Here is a 26,759-nt window from a genome sequence, read left to right as displayed (position 1 = left end):
TGGATTGTGGTTTCCTAACATCTAGCGTAAATCTTGAAAATTGTCACTGTCGCAAAAGTCTCATCCGTTATTTCTCTGCAATTACTTCTTGTCCAGTCCCTCATGGACCTAGGAATTAGTTTATTTCCTTTCCCTCTGCAGCAGCCTGGTTGTACTTTAAGGATGTTGTATTCCCTGCTAGATCTCTCCCCCGGTTAGAACAGCACCGGTTCATTCAGCCTGTAATCGCAGCTTATGATTTCTAGGCGGCTGACCTCTTCTGTTCCTCCCATCCAGCGTGTCCCTTGTAGGTCCACGTCCTCCCTGGAACGTGCTGCAGATATGACCTCACCAGTGCTGAACCAACAGGCAGAATGACCTCACATGTTTTTAAGGTTACCCAGTGAGAGACTCCACATTTTAGGAACGTCAGTACATAGCGGGGGCCCAGATGGGCACAGACCTATGTGTTAGGGACAGCATTTCCCAGTCTGTAGCAGTGATCCAGAAAACGTTACTACAGTGTATTTATCTTCAGTTCTTCCCAGTTGGTTTATGACAAGTGCAGTAAACTGAAGTAGACTTTCTTCTGTCAAGAAATCTCTTCTCTTGTGTCTTCCTAATTTAGTAATGATAAAATGCAGCAGCTTAGTGATGATATCACAGCTGTACTAGAAAATTCATTCCAAAATTAATATACTCAAGGGCCCATTAAGTGAAACAGACTTGTTTTAATGGTTGAATCATGCTAAACTGTTGAAAAAGGAGTTCAGGATATTTAGCAAAAAGACTAGAGGTATGCATACAAGTCAGTATGGGATAAAATTATGTTATAGCATCTTAACCTTTGCTCCTTCCAGAAAATAAATTATGTAATTCTAACTGGAAGTGAAATGTAAGTAAACGTTCATATGCAGAAAGACAAAACAAAGCAAAGAATGAGACACAAGTATGTAGAAGTATTTCATTTATTACCAATATCCTGAAACTTGCTGAGCTGTGCTGCACTGGTGAGTGGCTGCAAATTTGATCAAACAATTTTAACTTCTAAGTGAAAGCAAAGGTACCTTTTGACAAAAGAAACTTGAAAAGGGAAAAATAAACATCACTGAAAGAGACAAGGCATGCTGTTTAATCAAAAGTGAAATGTTGCCTGGTGACCAGAAATCTTTCTGAGAAGAAAAGTTGTGGACAAATGGAAACAAAGACATAAAGGGGAAAAAGTAAAGGAGATCTTGACAAGAAGGGAGTGACCTCCAAGTTTCAGATGCTTCTTCCACTTCTTTAGTGTGTACTGAAGAGGCTCTGACAAGCACTTTTCTCCCCAGATTTGTTGCTATGGGTTGTAGGAAAAGAAAGCAACAAAATCCAGTGTGAGACCTTATGGAAGGGAAAGGTGAGTTTATTTTAAACAAAAGTAATTTCAGTCACTCATGTCCTGGTTTCTCATGTGTGTGCACATGTGCATATCTCATGTATGTTCACACCCACATGCTCACAAGCATCAGATGCCCATGCCCAGGAGCATGGGGATGGGGATGCTGGTCACTGAGTCCTTGCTACATCTCTGCAATTTCTTTACACTGGCAGTGACAAACTCCTTTTCAGATATGTGTTAGACCCTTTAGGAGAGAAGAAGTTATGTTGGTGTTATCTTTTGGTCTCAAATCTAGCTCACTCCATCCTCCAAGGAGGTAAAGCAAGGTTGCTCCCCTTTGTCTTTGTTTCCCCACTTTAATCCCTCTTTCTTTTGGGACAAGGGGAGGACAAATGGCACAAGTGATCTGAGGCATCCTGTTTCCCACCTTCCTGTTATCCAACTATGAGGCCCGCTGGTGAATCATTGGAGTTGGAGCTGTGCTGGGCAGTAGGCTGGCTGGTCTTCGTGTGGGCAAACTCCTCAGTGTGTGCAGTCTGACAGCTGTCAGTCACATCCTGGTTATTCTTATCAATACAGGGTGGTTTTTTTAGCTCTTACCCTACTGTTTCTTGTGGTGCTTTGATGCAGAGGCATTTCCAGTGGCACCTCAAACTTGATACATCTGTCACAAATCTCTACAGAGAGCGCACTAAGCCCTTGTGACTTCAGATGTTTCTCCAGACTCTCCAAAGCCCAAAATGTGCAGAGGAGAGCTCTTGTGGGCACCTTTGTCACACCTGCAGCATCCCAGTATGGAGGCACTTGGAGCTGCCATGTCACTCAGTGTCATAAACAGGTAAGACCAGAAAAGAAAGGTATATGCTTATTTTACACAGGTAAGATAAGGGCTGAAAAAGTAGATTTATAGTAATGAAAGCTGTTACTGAAGAAGAGCTATAAGAAAGAAAAGTGCCCTTCTGATCTTTATTTATCTGTCAAGATCTCCCTGAGCTGCTTCATCATTTCCAAGCCTGGGAGGTTTGCTTCCCCGCCACCACGATGGATGCAGTTTTCCCCTCCCTGTGGTTGATGTCACCTTCCCCGCTCTGGGATGCAAAGCGCACTCCCTCCCTCCATCCCTCGGAGCCAGCTACTCTGTGCGTTTCTTCCTCATTGTCAAAGATACTGTGGTAAAACTTTATAAATTGTATCTCTTGAAAAAAGGCATTTTAAAATCACCTTATTAGAGTCAGACTACCCATCCTAGGCTGAGCTTTTCTTAAAGATCAAAAATGATATATCTGTTAGATTAAGATCTACCCCCCTACCCACAAAGTTAATTTTGCGGTGACACCCTTAGGCAGGTCCTATCAGAGGGAGAAGGGTAATAAACTTTTAAAGTTACAATTACAGTATTAGGTCCAAAATCTAAGTCCGTATACCAGCTGTTATAACCCAGTGAAAGAAAGGGTAGGAGTCTGGCAAATTATTTTTGTGGGTTTCCATATAGCTACTCATAACTATGAAATTAAATGAATGCGTGTGTACATGCATACAGCTAGATTTATAGGCTCTTCGTAAAACGTGAGTATTGCAGGTCCTACTGAGGTGGTGCAGAAGCTAGGATCGTTTCACCTACCCATGTAGCTGGTCTTCATCTCTCATGTGTTCGGATATGCTTTGCAGGGCTCGAGGGACTCTCCTCGGGCTCCAACACAGCCATTACTCAGGGAAGCTGTGAAACATGGACTTCATGTGAAGCATGAAACCTTGCAGCCCTGCAGAGCAGGAGGCAAGTGAATATGGCGAAAACACTGTCTTGAGCAAGTGTCACTCCCTGCCCCATGGCAACACTCCCAGAAACCACAGGGCACCAATCAGCCTGTTGCTAGCTACAACAGTCAACCCTACTTAGTCTCAGTGTTTTTTTCTCATATTTTCTTTAGATGTTTTTGGCTAAATCTCTAGCCACAGCAAGCTAATGTAGCTCTGCTCACTTCAACAGAGCTTTGTGTGTTTAGAGTGACTGAGTGAATGATCAGTCAACAGAAACGAGATGTTGGCTTCAGCTACTGGTATGTTGTTCAACTTGCACGACAGTGTATGCCTGGAAGTACGCACAACAGGCAAAATACATTGTAAATATGATGTTATCTGGGGTGGTGGAGAAGGAAAGGAGAGATTCAGATGGTGGAAAATAGCCTGTGTGGCCAGGCAGGCAGTGCTGAGACGTTTTGGTGTCTTCGCATGATGCCAGTGTGGGCACCTGGCTCATCTGCTCTGTGAGCCCCGGTGCCCCGCGCGGCTACCAGCGCAACCCAAAACCTGGCACCACTCAGTCCGGCCCAGCACCTGCTCTGGGACCCCTACGAGGGCCCTGGATGCTGCTCTGGGGACACAAGCGCTACCATCTTACAGCAACATTTTTGCTACTAGCTTTTGCTTTTATAGATAAACTCAATCTGTTTCTATTCCTCAAAGTTATCTACATCTCTCTGTGCAATACTCCAATCCTTTGCTGCACCAGCAATGCCTCCTAAATTTGTGACACCAGATCATGCTATTAATACATACTTAATTCTTTGTAAGGGTGTCTCTAACGTACTTTCTGAAGAGGAGCAGCCTGTGGAGCGGGCCCTTCCCCGCGTGGGACACGCTCTGAGCATGGCCCTGCCTTTCACTGTGAACCTCCTGGGTTCCTCCTGTTGTTGCCTGCTGCGTGTTTGTGTGGCAAAATGCACATGCTGACTTAAATGCTAATTTCCCATGTGACACTATTGCAAAGGCTTTGCCAAAGTCCAGTAAGTTACAATTTTATCTTTTCATTCTCCAGAAGAACGTATCATCTCAGAAATAAACATGAGATTAGTCTAGCATTAGACCTCTGCTAAACTCAGGATACATTTTCCCCCCATTTACTTTCACGTCTTTAACTTTTATTTCACTCAAAATTACAATATTCAGTTGTCCTAATGAATTACACAGAACAGAGCTCAGGTGAAAGGACATACGATGTCCAGATCGCTTATCCCTTTCTTTTTGTAGGTGATAGCTTTGTGTATCCCTTTGCTTATCCTTGTCTTTATGTAGGCGCTAGCTTTTTGGATAGATTTATTGGCTGTCCCGTCATTCAGCATTGGGGACAGCGACGGTCCTCTCGTTCCCGCCATCCCAGCCTGACATACCAAATTCCACCGCTACTCTTCTCACCTGCGTTCCCGTTGTCCATCCCTCCCTCCCCCACTGAGTCCTATATCACCGTGATCAGAGAAAACCAAAGGAAAGTACTCATTTAGATTCAGATTCTCTCTGATCTTTCATCATCCCCACTTCAGAGCGGTTCTTTTTTTTCCCCCATTCGTTTTCCTTTTATTTATATAGCTGAAGAGCCATTTGTTATTTTAATTTCCTTCGCAGTGCTTCACTTTCAGCAGATTTCACTGTATTTCTACACTCCCTGACCTCTAAGTCGGTTCTCACTGCTGATCTGCCTCTTTTTCCACGCCTCGCTGTACTGCGTAGAGCGAGGGCGACTGACCTCGCTTCGCTCTGGAGGGGACGTGGGCTCCGGCAGCGCCAGCCCCGCTCCTGCTGTCGCGGTCGAAGCCGGCCCCGTCTCATCCCTCGCGGAGACGCAGCACCGGGACCGGCCTCCCTGCGAGGAAGGAGGAGACGGAGCAAGTCCGGAGCTCAGAGGCACCTCGGAGACTTTTGCCAGGATATATATAGGAAAATCTCGATATTTCAGGACTGCTCTAGCGACCCAGAACGTCTGATCTCCCTTATGAGTAATAGCCATCTTGAAGTGATTATTCATCTTGCTGGATCTGAAGCATTTCACTACAAGTTGGTTTTTTTTCCCCCCAACTTGCTGGAAGGTTTCTTTGATCTAAATGTCAAGTCATTTCTAAATTGATGTCCTTTAGTTATTTGGACAAGTTTTCTTCACTAGGTGTTTCCTGAGAGTTAGTTCAATATATAGTAACAGATCTATTTTTGTTCCTTCTTTGATTTAATGTTAACTGAATGAGCCCATTCCCGCTCACTGCAAATTGCTGCCTGTGCTTAGCTCCTGCGTGATGTATCCCCGCTCACCAAAACCAAGTCTTCTTTGCAGCTCTACGTATGGATTCAGTGGCTCTGAAGAAAGCTGGCTATCCCAGGCCTTCGTGTCGCAGGCGGTATTCGTTTGGCAGCCTGGAAGTGGGAAGTGAGAGCACTGCAGAGAACTAACCTTTCCTCACGCTGCTCCTGGGGACCTTTAGAAATACAGTAGAAACCATTTTCACCATCTTTCCTCAGAATTATTTTAACCTGAGCAGGTTGCCATCTATTTATGCTGTCTTTTCTCTTTCCTTTATAAATTACCGCATCACGGCACTGCAACATTAATCTGTCCCGATCATCTTTATTTGCATCTCTCCTGAGCAGCGTGTACTTTTCAAGGATGAAACGCAAGGAAATTGAGAGCTTTTTAGGACAGTGTTTTCCTTCTGCCTATCAAGTCCCTTATTCAAAGCTAGTAAACACTAAGCAATCCTTTCCTCTAACTTTTTTTAGCCTTATACTCTGCCTTAAACTCCTAGTGAACTCGTGCAGAGTTGGTTACATCCTGTCTCCTCCTCCTCCTTGCCCTGAACTGTTCTGCAGGACCCAACCAGCACCAGCAACACTATTTCTCTCCCTCTCCCTCTTTTTTTTTTTTTTTTTTTTTTAATATATATTTTTTTAAATGAAGGCTTGGTTTGCAAATGCAAAATATGCAGTAAAATCTTCCCTCAGAAACTTGTTTACCTTGTGTGAGGAACAGGTATTTCAGAGCCTTTTCCGCGAGTACCTGAGCTGTACAAACACTGTGCTGACGCTTCCTGCCCCTGCTGAGGGAAACGATGCTCTCGGCACATTTACCGCATATCGTGCCGGTCTGCGGCACGCTGGAGAGACCAGCGTCCTCCTCGCTCCTCCCCGTCTGTTATTGCGTGTTCTGCTCCCTGTCTACGGTGGATCACTCAAACCCAGCCTAATCGCCACAAACGTGCAAAGAACTGATTTGCAGTTCATAAGACGAATTGAATTGAGTTGAATAAGGAAGGCACTGATGCCACCAGCGTGTTTTGATATGTGTATGTTTAGACACATTTTCAGGTCGACAACTTAGCTCAAATATTCTCCCAGTTATCTTCCCTTTTCTAATGATCAAATACATTTGCAAGTAACCACGGGCAACCCAATAACAAAAGACTTTTACCACATTAGCACTTGAAATGGTTGTCTGATTTCCGCTGGATGCCTGATGCCAGGTAGATCCTCAGCAGTGTTTTTCTTATCTTCAGATTGCCCTGTTTATGCAATCTTTATGACTTCCCATGTTACAGAGAACATGCCACTACAGATGCTGCAAGTAGGCGAGATGCTACATTAGATAACCAAGTTTCCTAGTGCTATTAGCCATATATATCCCAGAAAAAATGTTTTCCTCATGTTTTGAGGTCAAAGTAAACTTTCTAAAAGAATAATAGTGTAAATATCAACATCTTAAATCTCCTATTAAGTTCCATTTTGCTGCAGCTCCTCCAGTGGAGAGAGGAGGCTGGGTCAAACAGCTCAAGGAAGCAATGTTTCTAACATCCTAATACAGAAAGTGCAGGACCATATTGTGGAAAAAAAGCTTGTGTGTCACGAAGAGAGAAATGTTTTATTGAATCAAGCACAGGATTGGCAGCAAGTTCTTTTCAGTTGCAAAAAAAACCCATTGTTTATAGCACCAGCACATTTTATGTAAGTTCCTTCCTGATTTACTGTGATTCCCATTGATAGCTTTCTAGTCTATGATACTGCTATCACAGACAATTTATAATGGCTTTAGCTCTGCTCTTTCAATGTTGGTTTTTAAGGACTGGAGCCAAGACCTATTCACCAGATGTAAATCTGGGAGGAAGTTCGCTTACCATGTATATTAATTAATGTTTATATACTGCGGTTTAGTTTGTTAACCTGCGCGTTAATTCAGAACATTCAAAACAGTGCTCTGTGGGGGAAAAGAATCGCTAGCCATGTGCTCAATTCATTTCAGAGATAAACCTGGTTCCATTCATTTTCTTTTACAGCGTAACCTGAAAACAAGCTTTACTGAATGCAGCAGGAAGAAGAGAGTTCATAAGCCAGTGGCAAGTGGTGCTTCTGTGTTCTCCATAATTATGCAACAAAGAGAAAATGTTCAGCTTCACCTCCAAGTCCTTCTCTGGCATTGCTCGTTACATGCAACACAGTTGATCTCTTCACTTTGCTACTTTCTTTTTATTCAGACTGATCATTTCCCTGTGGAGATGCTAGTGGCAGTGATTGAGACTAAGGAGTATAGCGTCATCTTGACACTGAAAAGCATTCATCGGAGTTGAGTGCATGACTCCCCAGAAGAATGGGATAAAAAATACACAGAAGAACCATATTTTTCTCTGTCTATAAGAAAAACAGGAATAGCCAGGCCATTAGTGAAGGCTCACGTACTTGTATTTTTCATGCTATAGCATATAAAGATATTGGGTTGTTTGATATTTTGCTAATATAAAGCCTGCACACTTGTGATTCCTGCCAGACTTTATTTTTTAAAATTAAGTTATTATGACAAGGCATGCTTCTTCTTTGAAATGCATAATATAGTAACAACTGAGCTGGTAGACTGGTAGACACTGACAAATATAGCCCCTTTTGTCTGGCATCATCTCTCCCCTCCCTTGTAACCTCAAAGCCCCAAACGCTCCAGGGCGGTGGGCTGAGTGGCTGGTGCTGCTGCGCCTCTGCGTCCTTGGGGCACCAGCTGCCTGCAGCCTTCGCTGCTGGGTTTTGCTCTCCAAACAGCAACGTAGGTGGTGTTTTCCTAGTGCTCTTTAAGGAGTGGTGTGGAAATGCAGCTATAGAGCCTCAGTTTCTGTTTCTGATCTTTAAGGTACCAACCATGAAATGTGTCATTCTCTCCCTCTCTCTCACAAAGCTACTGGACCGGTATAAAAGCTCTGCATTTGCACAATACCACCAAGTGCTTAGTATAGCTATTGCCTTCCTCTCCCTGATCTAGCCGTCTGCCCAGCACGAGACAGAGGTTCCTTCCCAAGCCACCATGATCCCCAGCCCCTGTCTGGCCCAGGTCCTCTTAGCAAGCAGCCTGGGAAGCTGCAGGCCCCAAGCCTGAGTGACTGTAGGGCTGGGTGCTTCTCCCCATCGGCCCACATGCAGAGCACAGCTGCTCTTTGCCATGGCTTTACTGTGGGCTTTTCAGAGAGGACCCGTTTTGCTGCTGCTTTCTGAAGCTGGTGCTTGTCAGCTCTTCTTACCTTGGTGGGCGCACTAGCCTGGCAAAGACCTTCTCTTACAATTTGTGTGCATGATATGTTAGATAAGCCTTAAATGGACTGTACCTGCTTCAATAAGTAGATTGAAAGTATAGCATAGACACAAACACACACAGAGCAATGAAGAAACCCCCTTATTTCATTACATTAAATGTTAGCCATAACATACGGATAGTGTGAGTTACATTCCTCCTTCGTCTATACCCAGATTTCCTCCCTGAAGTCAGCAGGAGCTGGACTTTTACAATTAAGAAAATAATTTGACCCACTTAGGTGTGACAGAGCAGACTTCAGCGCATTGCACAGATTAAAAAGCGAGCAGAATGGTGCCCATTGTATTTACTATCATGTTTGTTTGGGGAACTAAATTATTCCTCCTAATTCTGTTAGCAGTGTAGTACACTGTCTCAGTAATGGAAAGCATATGAAAGCAAGCAGATGGTGAAAGCAGAAAAATCCAAGCATGTCCTGATAATGTAGTAAGCAAGTTCATTTTTTTGGCATTAGGCTTTCATAACCAAGGCATGGTGATAACAAGTACAGGCACATTTTTAGAGAGCAGTTCATCAAAAAATATAGCCAGTTTCATTGCAAGGCAATGGAAGATTACTTTCTGAGACTTCCATATAGATAAAAGCTAGATGTGAATGTTGTTGAATTAGACCCATCATTTATTATTGCTAGCAGATGAGTGACAGAACAGATACCGGTCACTGCGATTCCATCACCACTTCTGCGATCTCTCATATCTTTACAAATGTGGAGTCTTTCACCCATTGATTTGCAATCATGCAGCTACCCTGCATTCCAGAAATACCACAGATGCTTAGATAGAGGTTGCTTTTGCAGTGGGCATTACTGGAAGTCCAAAATATTTTATTTTGCTTCTTAAGTATTCATCCTCTGGTTTGCAGTTTTGGAGTTCAAGGCTGGTGCTTCTTGGATTCTTGTATGTGTATCTGCAGCACGTGAAGATCCCAGTGTGACGCTGGCGGCTCTGGGCTGCTCGCACCCACACCCCACACCGATGAAGAGCAGAAGGCAGAACGCAGTCAGATTTTTTCAGTAAGTCAGAGAAAACTGAACCAATCCTGGCTCACTGGCTGAGCAAAAGGTTGTTTTCTGGGGAGAATGCTAACCAGCCAGATGATCTCCAAACTGTATTTCTAAGCCAGGCAGGAACAGGGCCAGATTTACCACTCGCCCAATTTATCTCTGCAAGATTGTTCAGAAATGGGGTAAATTCATCTTTGTTGCAATTTCCGTTTGAAGTTGCATCTGAAACTGGACCTCCTGGAAGCTGAAGGAAGGTGCCCACTGCAGCTCTTTCCCATGTGGAATAGCTAAGGCCTGCTGCCGCCCAGGTCCCCGGCACGCGGGAGGGGAGCCTACAAGCGCACTGCTGCAACCAGAGACCACATGTCGACGTGCCATAGACAGGCAAACAGAGATTGAAGCGCACTGATCTCTTCCACGGGGATAAGGGGTGAAAGGAGACAGCCTTGTCTTTCATAAAAATATGTAATTGGTTACAGTGCCCTTTTTCCATCATGTAATAACACAGCATACTAAGAAAGACATGGGCTTTCTTTTTAATATTTTGTGTGAGTCTAGTTCCTTCCTTGAAGACTTGAAGAAAGAAAGGTGAAAGCGTCGTCTTTGATTGCTTGTGCCCTCTGAGGAGCCTGTGCTCACTGCTTCCCGAGGAACGTTGTCTCCTTTTATCTTCTCTAGTAATGGTTTTGCTGATTTAGCCTCCCCAGAGATAATGTTTTTCTCACGTATTGCTCTTAGTATCTCTGGGAAGTGGAGGGTGGCATCATTCCAGAGATTTCGTTGAGGTCCCCATGTCCTCTTCATTCTATCACCCAGTCAAGGTTTGGCATGGGGTGGAAATCAAATTGAAGTGTTTTGGGGACCCAGGGGTTTTCCCGCGCCCGCCACGGTTCTCACCCGGTCCCTGACGTGCCCGTGCGCAGCCCAGCAGCACCTCCGGCCATGGGGTGGCCTGGGGCACCCTGAGCAGGGCACGACTTGAGATCTGCTGGCAGAAATCTCTTCTCCTGCTATGTTGTTGTCGTATAGCCTGTGAAGCTCTCTTAGGCTGAGGTCCCTCTGCAGGACCTCATCCAATAGGACCTGGATCCCAGATCCTTTAGGCTAAGTTCAAGGAGCCTGTTTTCAGAGCCCAAGCACTGCTCTTGGTATGTAAATCTCACTCTTAAGTTTTGCCTGATTATCCTGCAGCAAATGGCTGTAAATGAAGTGTCTGTACGTAACTGTTCTTTTTGGTGTGTTTCCGTAATGAATGAGCCATAACATATGTGTTATGTCTTTACACACCTCTAAAGAATGCTGTGAAAACATTAAAGATTTTTCTAACTAGTGAATCTGCAGCTTTTCACTGCTAGCACCGGCATTTTTAAAAGTGCCTTTCAACCACGCTGCCTCATGTTTCGGTAAGAGGGCTGCACTTTTAATCAACGCGTTGTATTTTCCAGAAATAACTTTTCCAGAAAAATACAGCTGGGCTTTTTTGCCCTGTGGTGCTGCTCCCACCTTTGGTTGTGGTCACGAGCAGAAGATCTTGCTTGAGCCCTCCCTGCTGGTGTGTGGGCGCCCTCGAGACCCGCCGTTCCCACGGGGGAAGGATGAGCGGAGCAGCAGCGCACGACCGCGTGGCTGGAAACGCGCTGGCTGTGCAAAATGGCACGTGCGGAGGTCTGGTCTGCACAAAAGTCAGGAAACTCCAAGTTATAGTTCCCACAAGAGCGCTAAGACCGTGCATACTGAACAAATGCTGTAAATCAAAGCTCTGAAAAAATCAAAGCTATATGTTTCCTAGCAGCTGTTAGGCGGGATCCGCGCGCTGCAGCCTCGAATCTACTCCAACGTTCATATTTTCCTCACCGGGGAACAGAGCAGCACTGTGAAAATTTTCTGTTCTTTCAAATTTTTTATCACAGCCTTGTCTTGTCCTGTCTAAAGAGTGGGTCCCGCTTGCTTTTAACAGTTGTCCCCTGCAGGCTAAAATGGTGAGGGTTTCCTGGGGGGCTGCCCCGGAGCCCCGGGTCCCTCCGCAGCCGGCCCCGTGCGAGAGCCGTCGCCCCGCTGCACCATCCCTTCCCACCCGCGCTGGACTGTGCCCCGTCCCTCCCCACGTCAGGTTGTCAACAAAGAGCAACCGAATTTAATTAAGTTTTAAAATTCAGGATGTGTCCTGCAAGCCTGGTCCTCCTCCCGAGCCGGGTAGTGGTCGCAGTGGGTACGTCCCTCTCCCACGGGTTTGCCCGTGTTCGCCGTTTTCCAGGGGCTGTCTGGGAAGAAGGCTGCTCAGCCTCCTCCGCAAAGCGCTTTGGGATTTCTGCAAGAGGAGGGCCACGTCGGCACCAGACATCCGCAGCGGTGTGTGACGCTGAATTCAGGTGGGGAAGGGCTGGCGCGGCTGCTGCAGCAATAGATCCTGCACTCTGATCACTTACTTGCACTTGTATTCAATGAGCTATTAAAGGAATCAGACTATTAATACCCAGATCCAGATGGGAAATGCCCAGAGAAAAACTCAAACCGGACCCAGGCGTCCAGGTATCGCTCAACTTCATGAGATCCACCATCCAAAGCTGGGTTTGAATGTAGATCGTACAGCTAATCTCTGCTTAATTTGTAATAGCCTGAAACTAAACCTCACTGTTTTACTATGAATCTGGATTTGGTTCCCCATTTTGTAGCTTGGGCCTAGGACTAGAAATTACTCAGCTGTCTGCTTCTGCTGAAGTTGAAGATTTATTTCCACAGGAGGCAAGGAAACATATTATATTGCCAAACTACTTCCAGTCTTTTCCAGAATTACAAGTCAGAGGATGGCGGGTAGGTCTTGTGATTTCCATTCTGCAATCTAAACCAGATGGGCTACCCTACAAGTATAAACATTTAAGCAAGAAAAGCAAAAAATTGGCAGAAAAAGTTCTGTATTCTGATTAAATGCATTATTATGACTTACATCATTTAATGAGATGTGGATAAAGCTGGTTTACAAAATAATTTGATCACTGTCTTTGATTCATCCCAATTAAATTTGGAACTTTTGTTTTCTCAGGGATAATGAGGTAACCATAGAATAATAAAGTGGGTTGTGCTTATTAGAAACAGAAAGTTCTCCGCCTATGGGAAAGAAGATTCTCTTGGTACAGCTTGTGTTAAATTAACCCAAACACACAAACAATGAAATATGATCCAGAAAAACATGTTACTAATATCAGCCCAGGTGAGATTAATCGACCGGAGCGTGAGCTTTGGCAAGGGAGGTGGAGGAAATGTGCGGTAAGGACTTTCAGACCCAAGCAAGGCCCAGCACCCAAAGGGCTCTCGTATTCTTGGCGTACAACAGCCCTTTATCAGCTCCTTGGGCTAAGAAAACATTGAGATTTCCTTCTCCTTGAGGGAAAACAAGCTAAAGATATACAGTTGTACAGTTGCCTTCAAAGCAGGGGGAGCATGAGGGAGCCCGTGGATCCTCGGGGAAGGGTGGTACTTGTTGAACACCACCAGAGGGATGTATTACGCGCGTTAAACTTAAAGACAAAAAATGATGAACCTGCAAGCTCCGTGCTGTAGTTTCCTGCTTATTTCCACTGCTTTGTTTACTTTCACTTCCTTTGTTTCGATACAGGGATCTTTTTGTTTTTTTAATGCCTGAAAAGTATCTAATGTATAACTAGCATATTGGATTAATAGGATGATAGTGAAAATATCTTCTCTTCATTTAATCTTTGCATGCATGAAAGATGAGACAGTATCAGAAGCAAAGAAAAAAGAGACCCAATGAACCATCTAAGAACTTGAAGTGAGAAAACCAAGATGCTGGAACAAAATACCTGCCATAGCTCAGCTGGCCGATGGGCGCGTGCTCTGATGAACACCGTTGTAGGGTCTGTTGGGTGCCTCGCTTAAGATTGCTAGAAGGAGCCAGGTCTACATAACTGGGTAGTGCAAAGCCAGATGAAGTTAAAGGAGACGTTCAAATCCCTGGCATCCAAAACGCATGCCTTGCCTCCCCGAGTGAGTTAGCGCAACGCGAGAGCAGCCCCGAGGCTGCTCTCCACAGCCTCACACGCAGCAGGGCTGGGGCTGCCAGTACCTCCTCGTCTGTGTCCCCGCCAGCCGCCACGTGCCCGACGTTTGGCAAAGAGATTTCCAAACTGAGGGAGGCTAAAAGGGTAATAGTCTGATTTTCACTCCCTTGGCTTTCTGCACGTGGCACTCCACCAAGGTTGGCGGCTGCGGTCACTGTGAGGTGCAGAGCTACAGCGGGGTGCAAAGCCCTGCAGCCACTGGGTCAAACCTGGGAGCTCACCTTCACCCGTCTCTGCCATCCAGGGGGAGGCAGCATAGTGGGAGAGCTCAAGCAGGGTGGGAAGAGGTGGGAGAACGAGAGAAAGGTGGAAGAAGGGATGAAAAGACCTGGGAAGCAGACGCTGATGCATACGAGGAGGGCAGTGAGCATCCTTTTGCCTCAGATGCAACATCGAATATCCAGAAAAACTGACTGCATCTTACTAGTATGATTGCAAAGTTATGCCTTTAAGTTTAACTAATGTGTAGACTATGGGATGTTAATCAAAGAATTGAAAAGAAAAGGAAAAACGGTGCACAAGGTATCAGTGGGTAGCATAGTTCCTAATGATCCCTTCAGACATGTAAGACTAATTTTAGTGGTACCAGAACAACTTTGTAAAAGCTTTCTTGTAGTTTTATGTTATTCTGAAATCTGCCTCAGTTGCCACTGAATATTACAGCCATCAGTCTTCTCGCCACAAGTAGGAAAACATATGCCATGTTGGATCCTAATGCTATGAAGTTAACAGATAACCTTCGTATTTTTTGAGAAGTCTTTCAGCTTTTCTGCCGCTGAAGATCCTCTTCTACAGCTTGAAGTTGAAAAATCTTTGTGGCAGATTTGGCATTGTCTGAAATAATTTATGAATATGATGTGTTGACATGTTTACTGTGTGCATACATTGAGCTACATCAATAGCTGGGTTGTCAGGAAGAGTACCCAGGAGAGAGAAGATGGATCCAGGCATACATTTTTGAGGAAACACTTGGGAGACAACGCAAGAGCCAGTCACTGTGATGTTCTGGCTGGGCCCTTGCTAGGCTCACTAGAGAGATTTCCCTGGGAGAAATGTGGGCGCCTGGAAAGAAAGACTCAGAAGACTCCAGAGAATTTAGAGAGAACCATTTAAATGGAGATTTTGAGAGCAAGAATCCAGAAGGGGTCCAAAGAGCTAGATCCACAGGGATGTCTGATTTAGTTCAAGCTGGTAGGACTACCAGATAAAGCAGATGTGTTTTATATATGTGTTTTTTGCCTTTTTTTTAAGCCAATATGCTTTATTTCAATGATTCGATAAGCAGCTCTTTGGTTTTGAAACTGTTGTTCTGGGTCATGCAGGAAAGCTGAAGGTCTCCTCTCTCCTCCTCAGCACATGTGCAAGCTTGGCACAGGCACTGGTTCAGTAGGCTGGAGCTCGCTGCAAACATGCAAGAATCAGGTTATCCTATCTACAGAAAGGTAACAGCCCAAGGCCTCACATAAGTAAAGGGTAGCTCAGAAAGACCACAGATGGCCAGAGATGCAGCAGTAACCATAACAACACCAGCATCTTTCTTGTAAGTCCTAGCACGTAATTCTACTAATGACTTTTATTAAACATTTAAGCCTTAGCATTCAAGTGATTCATATTTGTTACAGAAAGACGTCCCATTAACACAAAGTACAAGCCAAAACAAAGTTAATGAGCCCTAATACTTGCAGGATAATTCAAAGTTTAAGGGTGATATTAACCAAAATAAAATAAGGAGGAATGGAAAAAATCCAGTTTCATTGTCCACCAGAGAACCTGAGTTTTATCCTTTTGGTTCATAAAATCAAATCTATTGCTCAAGTGACTCTTACACTGTTATTAAAGTAGTACAAGAACACATATATGTGCATAATTAAGTACCCCTCTGTGGCCATAAAAGGGCTGCCTGCATGTCCGGCGGGAATGTGAGTGGGGCTTGATTCATAAGCAGGAAAGAGAGACTGTCACTACCGTATTCCCCTCGTATTTCACCGCTTTGTACGGGGCTCGGGCTGGCGTGGTGGAGCGGTTGGGTGTACCGCTCCCTGAGCAGGAGCGTCCCTGCATGGGGTTTGGGCTGGCTCCTCTGCACAGCCCATCAGCACCGTTAAAACATTGTGGAAGTGCATAGCTCAATATTTGTCCTGTGCAACTCATACTTCTTAAATGTAACTCAAGTCGGGCCTCACAAAATTGAGGCACTAATAAAAGTCAGTAGGTGAGTCAGAAATTTTAGATGGGTATTTTTAAATTTGTCTTCTATTTTTGCACTGTGACATACCAGTGGCATATGGGTAAATGGGATAAAAGTCTCTGATATATTCCTACCCTTGAAAATATGTGATGTGGCTTAAAACACTTGCATTTTTATCTTTCTGTTCAAATGGAGAGACTAAACAGGCTCAGGAAACAAAAATGGTAAACAGCACAGCTAGCAAAAGCCATTTTGGAAATGATAAATGAGCATTTGTCTGGTGACTGATTTCCTACCATATTAATGTTCATTTTTACGTGGCTCCTGTTAAGCATAACACCTAGCCTGTGATCTTCCCATTCGTCCCAGCCTTGGCAAAGGGGCCAGGGGGAGGCTGCTCTGGAGACAACAAGCTCCTGAGCCTGGGGGCCAGCAATAACCCAGGAGCTGCCAGGCGAAGAGCCCAGATTTACCAGCTCTCCAATAAGACAAGGCTTAATGAAAGATGTGCAATAGGATTAGACAAAATGGACTGACTTGGCTATGGCAAGAAGTTCCACAGAATAAATGATAAATTCTCCCCTTCTTGGAGAGAGGTAACAATTTCATCTTCATTAATTTCATCTGGCGGATACAGATAACAAAGCAGCCCGCTATATGGGAGAGTTAACATCGCAAAGATGGATATGGGAAGACAAGATGCACTTGGAGACACATGAGAAATACATCGCTGAGAAAGTTCCCACTATTAATATTTTTCCCTTGCAAATGTGGGTCTTCTGGAACACTCCTTTCTTTAGGAAGGATCTAAATGAAGAGGAGGTGGGAAGTAGAGTTACAAAGCATATAAGAAAGCCTCAAATATATGAGTGGGAGGAAGGAGGAAGAAATGAAAGAATAATGAAGCTTGCGTCACTGGGAGCAAACAACGCAAGAAGGGAAATGTACCTATTTGCGGCTAAGTTTTGCAAGAACTTAGGCTGAGGTTTAAAACTGCTGTGGTTAGCATAGCTATATGCACAGCGTAATTCGGATGACCTGATCAAAGGACAAAGAAATGCTACTACCGATTTCCTTAGGAACATTATCTGGCTTAGTTAATAGGTGCAGAGAGGAAACCGGCTGCTTTATCACACCCGGATGGAGCAGACCTGCGAGGGGTAATCAGCACCTGCGGGGTCTACGACGATCACGCGATCCAGGGGCTCGCTGCATGGGGCCGGGGCTTTGCTCTTCACTGTGACTCCTATTGGCACCTCTGGGATTTCCACACGTGAACATCTTGCAAACATACAGCTGTATTCTCTAAAAGAAATGTACAGATGTCCTGTTAGTAACGTGGTGCCTGGGGTCCCCAGCTCAAGATGCAGTGCTAGCTCACCTTCTCTTGGAGTGGTTTCATTAAAACTGAATCAGGTGTTTCTACTCCAAGAGTATTTCCAGTGGCTACCAAAGCAGTGGCTGCCTGTCTGGGCTAAGAAATAAGCCTGAAAAAGGATCTCAGGGCTGGGCCTCTTCTAAGCTTTTCCGTTTTTGTCCGTGCTCTGCTGGAATGGCCCTGCTAGGCATTCGATGAGCAGTGCTGATTTTGCATGCTGTCATCTTGGGCATATCACAGAAAGATCAGTAAAGAATTTTCAGCCGAACTCAAGGAAGGATCTGTGTGTCTTGCACACGAATCCTGTGGGAAGCAAATGCTTCTGTCTCCGTGTCATCAAAACCACCTATAAAAGGAAAGCTTTCAACTCCGCTCAGGAAACTCCAGGGTTTTACATCCACTTGGAAATAAGCTGAGCCCGTGCATCCCTTGGAGAGGTGAGAGTTGGGGAATCAACAGGAGGTTACGGCCATCTGCACAGAAGCTCAGTGTCCAGGGATATAGCTAGCGCAATGGTGGGGGCTGGGAGAAACAAGTTTCATGCCAACAATTTTTACGTCTGAAGGGATCGAGCTGCTACTTAGACCCAAGCTGGCTTTTCAAAATCCAACCTTAGAGAACAAGAAAAAAAAGGACAGAGGACCAATGTTCCCATTCCCTTCTGCCAGTAAAGCTGCATTTGATATAAACACAGAAAAATATTCTTTTTTTTTTTTCAAACCTTTTCATCAAAAGTCGGACTTGCTGCTTTTCATAAATTTTTGACCTCTGAAGGTTGCAATATGCTGGTAGAGAATCTGTGTTGAGTCTGGGATTAGTAGCAGTGTACAGCAGAGTAGTGGAGTTTTGGTAGGCAGGAAAAAAGGTTGGCAGGCTCCGCTCTCATCCTGCCCTTGTCCAGATTAAGCGTCAAGAAAAAGATGCACGCTTCGGGGGAAAAAAAAGTCTCATCCTATCCCAAACCAGTCTTTCTCACACCATGGCAAAATAAAGCCACAGGAATAAAAGTAGGCGTTTTGCTATAATCATTACAGCAATCACACATCCCTGGAATTGTCACTCTACAGGGTTGGCTGAAGAAACGTAAATTTACAATGAATAATTAAATGCCCATTACAGGCTTGACACTTCCCTGGGTGTCTGGTAGTGCCGACACCTCCAGCGTCCTCTGAGCTCTTGCCTGCCTTTGCACACGCAGCCAGGATCTCAGTGCAGCCCAACGCTTGCTCTCACCTGCTTTGCTGCTGGCAGATAAACACAGTTTCTCACTAAAAAGCAATAAATTCTTCTTGGGAATGAGGGCTAACTTCTGGATTTCCCTTGAATTCAGGTGCAGACAGTGTGAAGTCTTTTTGGAAGTTGGGCCTGACATTTTTCTAGCCATCTTGGACAGACAACCATTCCCAAAAGAGCTCCTGCGTGTGGCTGCTTGCAGCAACGGCAAGCCATTTTTGGGGCCTTGCTGTACTAGGAGACACCTCGGTACAGCGAGCGGACCGCAAAAATAAGGGAAGGTACAGTGGAGAGGCAAAGAGGCTGGATGGAAAATACATTTGTAGAAAATGCTGCTTTATATAATTTCTTCTCTTTCTGGAAGCTGTTGGTAGCAGAGGCAGGCTTCGAAGGAGCGCGTGTGCCTGGGCTGGGAGCGCGGGGCGGACAGCGAGGAGGGCTCCGGGGTCTGCCGGCGATTGCTGTTGTACAGCTGGTGGTGGCACGTGTACCAGCTCTGGGGCTCGTGCTCTCTCTCTGCAGGAACCAGCCGTGCTGTTGTTTTGTAGTCCAGGGATGAAAAATGCTACTTTTCATAAATATCACTTGAACATCTTGCACAGTTTCCAAGCACAGGGAGAGCGGTTGTGGAGAAGGAAGTCGCTGCTTCACCGCAGCTCTTATCTTCCCCATCCCCACTTCATTTCCCTGCTTTCTCTGCATGCCATGTCTCAAGCGCCACCCCACCCACACATCCCACTATCGAGCCGGGCCAGCGTCAGGGATGGGTGCGGGGCCAGGCCACGTGGGGAGGAAGCAGAGTCGGAGGGATGGAGGGGAAGGGGCGGCTGGGCATCGCAGCGATGGGTGGTGACAAGGCTGGGATCTGGGGAGCTGAGCTTCGCTGATGGAGAGGTCACTCCTTGTAGCAACGTGATGGTCAAGGAAAGCACCAAGAGGACATACAAAAGGTGGGCTTCAGCCTGCTGACTGAGATGGCAGTGGAAAGGGAACTGGAAATTAAGAAAAAAAGAGGTGGGAAATTAAAACACAGAGGACTGATTTGTGTAAGAAGCTGGCTTCAAGGGGCTCAGAGCAGGCCCCTTCTTGAGGCCAGACCGGTCTGCTGCAGCTCGCTCTGCATCGGCATCTGTCCGAGGACCGCTGAGCTGCGTGTGGGCTCGGCGAGGTGCACCACATCTCTTTTGTCTATTTGCTGGTTCTCGAAATTCAGGTGTAAGGTGGTGGAACCTTCCTTGGTGGTGGGAAGAGAGCACGTCTGCTCGGAGGCCGGACTGCTCCCACGGCTGCCGGCTCCCCGGGCCCGGCGGCCCGACCATGGGCAGAGCTGCCGCTCTTGCTGGGGCAGCAGCCGGAGGAAAGGGTGGACACCTCTTTGGGACAATGTCCCAGTGTTGGATTTCTCCCACAGGAAAAGAAAAAAATCTGGGTTTGGGCATCTTTATTGCTGCAACCTTCCTCCCAGTCCCAGAAAGATTTCTGCTTCCAAAAACATAGTTGCTGCCATGGAAGCCCCCCCTCTCCCCCCAAGTCCCCAAGCAATATCCTGGCTATTCCTTTGTTTCCTTTCCCGGGAAGGGACGGCGGGGACGGTGCGGGTCCCCTCTTCCGAAGCTCCCGGGCGGGCGCGGGCGCGGGCGCGGGCGCGGGGCAGCGGCGGCAGCGGCGGCAGCGGCGGGCGGCGCTAGGGCCCGGCGGGCGGGCCGCGGGGGGCGGCGCGGGCTGCGGCCGCCTCCCGCCGCGGGCGCGGAGCGGGGCTGGCCGCGGGATGCACCGCCCCCGCGGGGGCGGCGGCGGCGGCGGCGCCGGAGGGAGCGGGAGCCGGCGGCGGCGGCGAGGAGGTAACGGCGGCGCGTCCGGCCGGAGGCTTCGGCGGCGCGTTTCGCGGTGTCATCGCGGGCGGCCGCGGCGCGCGTGTGCGCGGGGGAGAGTGTGCGCGCGCGTGAGTGCACGAGTGCGTGTGCGAACGCGGGTGTGTGCGTGCGTGCACGCATGTGTGCATCTGCAAGTGGGTGTGCGTGTGTTTGTGTGTGCCTGTGCGCGGATATGTGCGTGCGTGCGTGTGCGTGCGGGTATGTGCGCGTGGGGGTGCGGGCGGCGGCCCAGGTGCCCGCGTGCCCCCGGCCGGGCGCGAGCGTGGGCCGCGGGCCGCGCTGCCCCGCGCCGGCGGCAGCCGCGCCGCTCCGCTGCGTAGCTACTTTCCGCAGGATGAGCTGGGAGCAGCGTGCTGAGGCGTCCGAGGGCCCCGCGGGTCCTGCCCGGGCCGCTCGGGCGCCTCCGCCGCCTCCAGCGGGCTCCCGCCGCGGCCCCGCGCGTCGCTGCCGCCGCTGGTTTTAGATCCGTGCCCGCAGTTAGGGACCCGCTTTGGGTCAGCTGGCTCTTCTCGGTTTTCACCTTTCCGAGCTGGGGACGAAAGCGATGGTTTTCGGGGCGAGCAGCCTGGCCGCAGGCGGCTTGCAGCGCAGAAGGGCTTTTTTTTTGGGGGGGGGGGAGGGTGTTTTTCCTTGGGGGCTGCAGGGCGCTGGTGCCAGTAAGGTAAAAACGCCGGCGAAGCGAAGGGACGGGGCTGGTGGCCCTGCTGCCCGCCCGGTTCGTCGAGGCCAAGGCTGGCGTGGCGGACGCCCCCGCGGTGTTTCGTGTGCCCCTGCGCGTGCGGAGGAGCCCCCTTCCCGCTTCGCAAGCCCCGCGTGCGGCGTGTCGCAGGCGCGCTCCTGAGGAGCGTCGTCTGCTGCCTTAAGGCTGAGTTGAGCTACCCAGAAAGGTATTTTCCGATTTTCCCTTAGTTCCCCTCTGCCTGCTTTTCTTTAGTGTTGACTTCCAACTTATTTGGACTTACCTTGAATTAATCTCTTCAAAATACGTCTGTATCGCTGCACCCTGGAAATGAATTTTTTCTTATTAACCCGCCGGTGAGGTTGTGTGGTCGGTTATTATTTATATAATGCAAATACGCCTGTGAAGATCTGTTTGTGCAGCTACGATACGACTGCTCTTACAGTCCGGCTTCCTGAAACTTTAATCGCAGCCGACGGCGCTTACGCGGCAGCGGCGGCGTTCGCGTGGGCTCGGCCCCTGGCCTGGGCGGCAGAAGCGGGTCTCCCCGAGGGCCGGCCGCGGGCCGCGGCGGCTCGCGGGGCGAGGCGGGAGCGCGCGAGCGAGCGGGGGCAAAGGAGCTCGTGCGGTGCTGACGCCAGCCGGTCACGGGCGCCGCAGCTCGGGCGGCCGGAGCCCTGTTTGCTCGGCGTGATCGCTTTGCCGCTGAGGATACGGGGCCTTGTGAGGCTCGCGGCCGAAGCGTTACGTGCCGGTAAAGTAGCTCTCTTGTAAAAGTGGGACTGTCCCAGGAGCTGTAAAATCTATAAACACTTTTCTGATTGGTTTAAAAATTTAGACACAGGAAGCTGATGGTATCTAATAACAGACAAGTGGAGACATTGTTGTCATGGAAACTGAGAAGACTCCCCCCCCTTCCCATTTATTAAAAAAAAAAGAAAGTCTGCATATCATCAGAAATGCCTGCAGAACGTGTTGGCTTCTGTTGCCTTTCCCACAGCATCTGTTGAAACCTGAGAATATGCCTGTCAAATCAAGGTCATTTTACAATAAAACCTGCACCGCCTCCCTCATTTCACGTCTGCATTTTGTTGAATACTTTCCGCTGAGCGAGGGGTTAGGAAGGAGCGAGCGACCTGCTTGCCCGGCGGGGACGGAGCTCCCCTGGCTTTCCCGGGAGCCGTGCCCGAGCGGGGCCTGCTGCAAGGAGCCGGGGAGCTGCTGCCGCCGGAGATGCGGCTTCGCACGGGGAGGAAAGGCTGGAGATGGAAGGGCTGAGGGAGGGGAAAGAAGAAAAGTTGGGGTGACTCTTAGATGTTGCCAGCCGAAATTTCTTCCGAGTGTAAAGCCAGAGACCTGAGAGGAGATAGAGCTGGGATTCATTCGGCCTCCTTTTGTTACTCCTCATTAGAAAAGCATATTAAAATGTAGTTGTTTGAACATTAAGGCCATTTCACAACTCTGCCTCACCTGCAGGAACACAGGAGACAGGTGTCTACTGGGCAACCCCGTGTGCTTGTTTTTAATAAAAATCACTGTTTGGTTATAGAATGCTATTTGAGGACAAAAACAGAGACGAGAATATAACGTACGTCATTACTGATGAATGCAGCGTGAGAAAATAAGACTGTTCCTGTGGTAAATTGAAATTTTACTTTGCCGGACTATTGAAAGTTTATTGTGTGTGAAGGGGGAGAGCTGTTTTGCTTTTAGAGCAGAGGAGAAGTATTTCACAGCGAACTCACAAGAAAGGTTTTAATGTTTGTGCTTATTTTCTTGGGTAGCAGCTGTTGGTTTCGGGTGTTTTTGATGGAGAGATGTCTTTGAGAATCCACCGCATTTCCTCTGAAACATTTCATTTTGGTGCTCCCTTTAATCTTCATTTTGCAGTAACCAAACCGAGTGAAGCGCTCGAATGCTTCACCCAGCTACAAATCATCCGTTTGAAACCTGCTTGAACGATGGGTTTGACCTTTGTTGTCTCTTTGCTTGCGCTTTTCCCTCCTTGTGTTACTCCTTTTTAAGCGGACCGGTGACCGGAGGGGACCTTCTCCCGCCGCGGGTTGGGCCCTCGGCGTCTAACGCCCCGCCAGGCCCGGTGGGAAGGAAGGAGAGACGCGGTGGGGTGGGAAGGAAGGAGAGACGCGGTGGGAGGGAAGGAGAGCTTCCTTCCGCCCGCCGAGGCGCCTCGCGGTGCCCGGGGCTCCCCCGGGCGCTTCCCCGGCGCAGAGCCGCGGGGAGCCGCGCGCGGGCCCGCGTTGCGGCGCTCGCCCCCGCTCCGCCGGCGGCCGCCGCTGGCTGCGGGGGCACTCGGAGGGAGCCGGCGCGGCGAGAGGGCGCTTTGCTCCTCGCAGCGGGTTTCCTGTTGTCGGGAGCACCCTTATCTGCAGGAAGGGTCGCCGGCAGGAAGCGTGTCGGTTACTTGTTTTCACAGAGTGAAGGAAGTGAACTGGATTCGGTGCTTTCTAGATTTACCCTTCGTGGTGCTCGGCGTCCGGGTTGCCGTGTTTTTCGCCGGCCGCTCTGGTTTGTAAAAGCCTTATTACGTCAGTCATTCCCCAGTGAAATGCAGTATGCCTCAAGAAGTAAAATGTTGGTGTTTCTTTTTTAAAAAGACCCTCTTCTCTGGGCCACATTTCCATAACTCCGCAGTTTGCAATTTATACCTTTTGAGGCTAATGAACGGTTGGAATATTCAGTGTGGACACACAGGTAGTTTTTTTTTTTCCCTTAGAAGGGAAGATCAAAAATGCACCAGTTATTTTACTAATAGGAGCACTCCTTACACTGCTAAACTGCCTTTCGTGGTGGATTGTAAAGGACTTTGCAGAAATTCATTTCTTAATATCCACCAAAATTGTCGATTAATTGCCCCTTGATTGCCAATTGCTAATGAATTAAAGCCTTGAAAATGCGTTTCCCTTTCGTTAGTGTTTTAACACTGATGTGCCAATACAGCACGTATGTATTTGGGGGATGGGGATGGAGAAGGAAAAAAATAGACAGTAGGTCCAGAAAATACAGGTCGTTTGCTGGTCTTCATCCAAGCCTGGTGTTATGGGATGCCAAGTCAGAGGCAGGTAAGCTTAGGCACGACTTTGGAGGAAGGTCCAGTCTAACAGCTAGGGCTGTGGTCAGGCACAGCATTTTGGTTGAAGTCATTATTTTCTAATAAGCAGAAAAAAACGGGGAAATATAGGTTATTTCTCAGATGTCAGCTCAGAAAGGAGTATTTATGGCATTAAGCTGAACTTTAGTAGGGGTTTTTTGGGGGGGGGGGAACATGGAACAGTTACATAAACCTGTATGAAACGATCTGGCATGCCAAGCAACTTCAAGTAGTGACTTTTGGCGTGGAAAATGCCTTGGTATTGGGAGTTATTCCTGGCGGAGGAGGTGGCCAAGGCTCAGGGCTACCAAGAAGCCTAAACTCTGAGCAGGATGGGACTGTCCTGGCCAGGAGTGGAATTTGCCAGTTCATGACTTAAGACGCACAGCACAGCTTTTGCCACAATTTTGAAATATTTCTAATGAAACCGCATTTGGCTTGTTACCTGCTCTCATGGTGAGCCAAACCAAAGCAAAGCTGTAACAAGAATAATAATAATAATAATAAAAAGGAATCCAACAAAATAGCATTCAATCTGGATGTACAAATTATGAGCACATTTTCTTCAGAAGTGATCAGCTGATTCTGGGAAACCAGCATGAAGCTCTGGAAGGAAAGACAGTTTTCAGAAAGTGATGAGGCTTTGAAAACCTTATTCCATTTAATGTGTCTGAAGTTCGGATGTCAAAAATCAGAGCAACTCGAATCCTCCTCAGCTTCATTGCAACACTTCAGAAGCCTCCATCAGCTTTGTGGCTTTTACTTCATCTTAATGGAAGTTATCTTTCTAGCCTAAGGTTTACATCTAGGCATCTTTTATAGTCAGTGGCAAAGCGAGGCCCTCTTTGTAGCCTGGTTATCTGCCTCTGGGACGTGGCTCAGGTGGTGGGACAGCCCTGCTCTGAAGGTGTCTCTGATGATGAGGTATATAAGAAATGGAGGAATCTCTCCCAGGCTGGACACACAACTTGAAGGTGTTTGAAGTTGCGTTGGCTCACGTCTCATGTGTGCCCAGCCACTAACCACCGCTTGCTCAGTGAGCTTTTTTGCCTGTGCCCCTGTTTCTGCTGATGTGACCAGGACACCGCTGTGCATGGCGATGGCTCGGACATGGCTTGCTGCCATCGTCTCTGTACTCTTCCTTTGGAGCACGAGGCCTGCTTCGGTGAGAGGTTGGTGCTGCAGAGCTGTGAGCAATCCCCTTGGCTGCAGCAGCACCATTTGCACCTCTGGTGCTGTGTAAATAAGAAACAATAACAGCTTCTCCCCCCCCCCCCCAAGTTATCTCATGAAGTGGTGTGTGGTGTGAGTGCCCTGGGGTTCCTCATGGCAGGAACAGGCACGCAGCATCCCGGCTGGGAACCGCTGGCTTGTCCTCCCTCTTTGGACGTGGGTGGCAGCAGGAAGGGCTATAGGGATGGAAAGCACATCCTTAGCACTTCAGGTCTGCTGGTGAAAAGTGGTACATACTGGCTGCATCTTTGTATTACTTACTAATGTGGTACTTCGGTTTCTCTCGTGGAGGAACACAAGTAATGAAGTTTGTCAGCCCTCAGCCTCTCGGAACAGCAATGTCCTTCTGTCTGACCTTGACAAATGCAGCCTTGCACCATTTGGTGTGCTGTGGAGAAGACCACTGCCCCAGTGTCTTCCCTGCTGTGCTTTATCACGTCTAACAACCCTTCAAAGCTTACTCTTGTTTCCTGTCAAACTATCTACAGCCACTACTGATCAGACCCAGTCTCCCAAACTTTCTTTTTAGGTTTTCAAATGATCATAATGTCTTTTATCCTTCATTCTTCAGAGGAGTTCCTGGGGAAAAAATAACGCGTTATACGTGCTCTTGCAAAACCATCCCTGAAACTCACTGCTATTCCTGTAATGTCTGCAAAAACCAGGCAGACTAAAAGTCTGCTGGAGATGTAACTTCTGCCTGTTGTGGCTCTTTCCTTTCACTTCGTTGCTAGTCTAATACTGTAACCTCTGCTAGGGACCATCTTTCTGCGCCTTCAGACAGCAGGGCTGTGGCCCGTGATCTGGGTTCGTAGGTGCCGTTGGGTGGAAAGATCCATCTAGCTGTTTGATAACTTTATTTTTTCCAGCATTAGCATGAATTTACATCACTAGTTGATAAAGTGAACTTTTAAAGACTGGATGTTTTGACTCTTTACTGAAGATAGGAGCTGTGTTATCTAAGGCTGTTGATGGTTTTGACCCAGACCCCTTTGCCCACCTCCCAGGTGTCACGGTTGTCCTGGGACTCCGAGCGTGAACGTAGCATGCTGGGGCCGAGCGCTGGCTTCCCCCGTTGGAGCCTGATTACCCGGTGCTCACCTGCTGCATGCGCGCTGATGCAGCTAGGTCGCAGCCTCCAGGCACACTTATTTTTGTTGCAAAAAAATACACTGGGCTTCCTAACAGACAAGGCTTTGCAAATGAGGCAATCCAAGCTGGATTCGGGGAGGCAGCTCAAGGAGC

General features: G+C 47.8%; 1 protein-coding gene across 2 annotated transcripts in view; it reads left to right on the top strand.

Annotated features, from left to right (window-relative positions):
* The first annotated feature begins 20,425 nt into the window (after nt 1–20,425).
* Nucleotides 20,426–26,759, top strand: part of FOXN3 (forkhead box N3) — a 218,709-nt gene continuing 212,375 nt past the window's right edge. Inside the window, exon 1 of one of the 2 annotated variants that reach the window (XM_062575899.1) lies at nt 20,426–20,460. The gene's annotated coding sequence lies outside the window, so the exon portion shown is untranslated. The remainder of the gene's footprint in view (nt 20,461–26,759) is intronic. The other variant, XM_062575901.1, reaches the window with a different exon arrangement.

The sequence above is a fragment of the Rhea pennata genome, chromosome 5 (genome assembly GCF_028389875.1).
Source record: "Rhea pennata isolate bPtePen1 chromosome 5, bPtePen1.pri, whole genome shotgun sequence".
NCBI lineage: Eukaryota > Metazoa > Chordata > Aves > Rheiformes > Rheidae > Rhea > Rhea pennata.
The sequence above is the reverse complement of the archived record's forward strand: the minus strand, read 5'-3'. Positions and strand labels throughout refer to the sequence as shown.